The 4,253-nt window shown below is 37.5% G+C and overlaps 1 protein-coding gene across 3 annotated transcripts in view; it reads right to left on the bottom strand.

Moving 5' to 3' along the window:
• The window catches only part of LOC106877907 (ectonucleoside triphosphate diphosphohydrolase 5), a 34,055-nt gene extending 31,176 nt beyond the window's left edge, over positions 1–2,879 (bottom strand). Inside the window, exon 1 of one of the 3 annotated variants that reach the window (XM_014926959.2) lies at positions 2,709–2,879. The gene's annotated coding sequence lies outside the window, so the exon portion shown is untranslated. Of the gene's footprint in view, positions 1–1,595; positions 2,173–2,650 lie in introns of those variants that run through there. The other 2 variants (XM_014926958.2, XM_014926957.2) reach the window with 2 other exon arrangements.
• Between the last annotated feature and the right edge of the window lie 1,374 nt (positions 2,880–4,253).

Raw genomic sequence — 4,253 nt, 5'->3', positions numbered from 1 at the left:
GGATTCGGACCGAGTACTGCGATAGAGGGTTTTCAACGAAGTTGTCGAGTCGATCGAAATGGATGGAAGAAATGAAAAATGTGGCCCCCGTTTTAAAAAAGATCCGAAGAATTTTGAAAAAAGAAAAAAGACCCGAATCCATTAAATTAGTTTTGTCAACAATATTCTGCAGCACCTACGAGTCTGGGTATGACAGCAGCTTTGGTCGACTGTCGGCGGAGGTAAAGAATACGCACACCACCCCGTTTTCAGTGTAACAAAAACCCTAAACTCCGGGCGTGTGTAGTCTTTACCTTCGCCCGGCAGTCCCATGTACAAATGAAGCATTAGAGATGAAAAATAAGAGCAAAATAGTAATTTCTCTAGCCATATCATTCTCGATTTAGAGTGTGACAACAGAGAAAAGAAGGAGATAGATTTAAATATACATAGAAATGTATTTTATATATGTGTGTGTGTTTCCACTAAGTTGAAAATGTGAATGAACAATAACCAGTACTATCTTAGCAGTATTCTAGGTCCCCAAGCAATGCGGTGGGTCCTACAGTATTTATTTATTGACAGTAAACCAAACCACAAAATACACAGATCGGAATTGCGCCCCTGTATTCCTGAGGTCCTTGGGCAAACGACCCATTGTGCTCATGTATGAAAGTGGAATTGACAATAACTCCACGGTGGCTCGGTGATTACTTCAGTGCTCGTGGTGGTGAAAAGTCTTCAATTACGTAAACGTTACGGACACAAAGATATACTCTAGCCTAAAGAAACTATAGACTTGTGACAGACTTTAACTTATTTAAATATTTGTGAACTGGCTGTATGTAAATGACGAACACTTGTTGATTGAGTCTAACAAATGTTCCAGTTGAAAATAGGTTACTGATTGAATTGTAGTACAAATGGATGAACGTTCCGTAAGCACTTAAATCTTTTAACCTAATCGTCAGACAGAATCGTCATTAAAAGAGGGATTTGCAACTGTAACATCGAATTAAAACTATATATGTTGTTTCTGAATACCTATCGGTACTTCGTGGGGAAAGAAAAGGGTAACGAATTGCAGGGTAAAAATATAAAAAATTGAAATTTGTGGATAAAAATTCATTCAGATTCATGATTTCTGTTGTATGAAACATCACGGAAGTAAGGACAAAAGAAAAACTTGGAGTTTCTTGCTTTTTCCTTAACCATGAAGCAATTACTATATATATATATATATATATATATATATATATATAAAGTTAAAGTTATGGTCGGCCATAGAGTGACACTTGGTTTCGCACCTGTAAATCGCGCTCAGCAGTTCAAGTGACTCGTCAGACTCAAATGGCTGAGGCACAAGGCCAGCAATTTTGAAACAAGGGCCAAGTCGATTGCTTCATTGATACTAATTTGTCACCCTTGAAATGATAAAAGGCAAAATTGACAACAGCGGCATTTGAACTCAGAACATAAAATCAGAAGAAATATCGCTAAGCACTTTGTCCAGCGTATTAACGATTCTGAATAGCTAGCTATTCAGAATAATAATAATAAAAATGAGGGATAGAATTAGGAAACCTAAGAAAATTTGCTATTAAATTCTTACTCACCACAAATCCATGGTTAATGCTTTTTCAGTTAACACCGTTTTTAACTGAAAGCACCAGAAAATTAAGTTGAATGTTTGAAGAGGAATCAATGTTTTTACCGATTTCTCTTGTGGAGAAACTTGAATATCAAATGAGAATTGTTGTGTAGGGTCAGTTCAACCGAATAAACTGGTGGTCGGTTGTACAAGTAGAGAAAAACCGAAAGAGGAAGACGGCCTGATGTGCTGTCAAGTTATGTGAAAACTTAGCAAGGATTGCTATTTTTACATAGAACTAATAACTCTCTCCCCTTTTTGTTTTTCTTTTCAGGTTTACCAGTTTCTGTAAACTACTACTGCTGTCGTTTGCATGGAAATAGCAAACTTCATATTTATATATATATATATATATATATAGGTTCGCCTCTTTGCTGTGTCTGATAAGAAATTATATTAACTCTCGTGATTGTAAAACGTGGCAGGTTGTTAGATAAAACAAATTAAGCTGTCAGTGAGTGAAACAATACACAAAAATAAACGGGGTACAACTCAAAATTTGTTTTTAGTAGATAAGAAATACATGTGTTTTGTGTATGTGTTTGTTCTGTGTGTGTGTATATATATATATATATATATATATATATATATATATATACACACACACACACACGTATTTTTTTTTATTAGTAATCGGCAAAAATTACAGAATAATTTCTGCCAATTATTAATAAAAACGTAAATATGCTCCTGTTTTACCCCTCCATACACTTACAAACAGCTACTAAAATAAAAGTATAATGTAAAACTAATATTAACATCGTGTACATGTATACAAAAAAAAAACGGTAAAATTAATTGTAAAAATTTACCCAAAAGGTTGGTGTAATTGTATTTACCCTAACCCTAACCCCAAACCTGTATATACATACACACATACCCGTGTATAATATGCGCAATTACAATTCTTAATATTTGCTCTGGCATTTTTATGTTATCTTAAATCACAAAAACATTTATGTGTCTGTGTGCGACTACTTTTAAATCAAATAATAAATGAAAAGCTTGTTTACTTATTACCTTCTGTATTTTACAAGAGAATCGAATAAAGCAGTATTTACAATGTCTTTCTACTTACATTGCCTCGATTACCACGTAACGATTACACCTGTCTATTATATATTATTTATTGAACAACCTCTCTTCCACTCCTAGTTTATTTGTTTCGGTTACTATTCGAAAAAACACTCTTCTTGTCCTACCTACTGGATGCAACTAATAAAATGTATTCATTGTATTCAAGGTGAAAGAAAGCTCGCCTTATATTTATACGAGACATAGTGCAAGCGCAATGGACCAGTGGTTAGGGCAGTGGACTCGCGGTTGTAGGATCGCGGTTGTAGGATCGCGGTTTCGACTCTCAGACTGGGTATTGTGAGTGTTTATTGAGCGAAAACACCCAAAGTTTTATGAGGTTTGTGGCGAACCCTGCTCTAGTTTTTCACCACAACTTTCTCTCACTCTTGTATCTGTATTTCAAAGGGCCAGCCTTGTCACATTTTGTGTCGCGCTTAAAGATATACATGTCTGTGGAGTGCTCAGCCACTTGCACGTTAATTTCACGAGCAGGCTGTTCCGTTGATCGGATCAACTGGAACCCTCGTCATCGTAACCGACGGAGTGTCACGGCGACGATTATTCATAACCGATCAACTAGTCTTTTCTTTTTCCCCTCTTTTTCTTTCTTTTTTTTTGTTTGCAGTTTTAATAATTGTGTTTATTTATTATTTATTGTAACGTTGAATCATGAGAGCCTCGCTTTGGAAAAAATCCCTTGCGCTATTTGTTTCGCCTCTTTACACGTTGAGTTTAATCCCCGCTGACATCAGTACTAGTCACGTACTGGTTTCGAAGGCATTGTCTATCACCTTTCCCCCAAAAAGCTGGCCTTGTGCCTGAATTATAGATATAATAATGTAAGTTTACAGTTAACCAACCAGTCAGTCGCTGATTAACTGCAATTTTGACGGCAGTGTCAGTGACAAGGGAGACTCTGGCTCAGTGCAAAACAAATATCACAAAGGACTTCGGTCACGGAGCACCGTTACTTCGCTTTCCTTGTCATGTTTATTACTTTCACCGGTTGGGAGCACCCTTGTAGTGTAGAGTGGACATCATCTAGTGTGTCACACATTTGAACAGCCAACGACAGCCGCTATAGCACCATTCGAGCGTGGTCGATGCTAGTGCTGCCTGACTGGCTCCCGTGCCTCTACAGTCCTGGAGTGGTTGGCGTTAGGAAGGGCATCCAACAGTAGAAACTTGCCAGATCAGATTGGAGTCTGGTGCAGTCCCCTGATTTGCCTGTCCTCAGTCAAACCGTCCAACCCATGCCAGCATGGAAAGTGGACGTTAAACAATGATGATGATGATGATAGACCATAAGTCAGGGAAAAGTTGTACTCGTATATTTGTCAGTAGAGTGGGTATATTATCCAAAATGTATTCTTTACGCGAAACAAATTGGTTTGTGATGTAGCAAATTATAATCCTTTCTAGTAGTTGGCTGCGTCTCGTGTTTCCGAGCTCGCAATCCAGTTCATTTTCCTGGGTGTTTGAACCGCAGATGGCTCTGCAATCCAATGGTTGCATGAAACATACGGGAACATTGTGGACAAGGGAT

Source organism: Octopus bimaculoides, chromosome 11 (assembly GCF_001194135.2).
Source record: "Octopus bimaculoides isolate UCB-OBI-ISO-001 chromosome 11, ASM119413v2, whole genome shotgun sequence".
In the NCBI taxonomy this organism is placed as follows: Eukaryota; Metazoa; Mollusca; class Cephalopoda; order Octopoda; family Octopodidae; genus Octopus; species Octopus bimaculoides.
The sequence above is the reverse complement of the archived record's forward strand: the minus strand, read 5'-3'. Positions and strand labels throughout refer to the sequence as shown.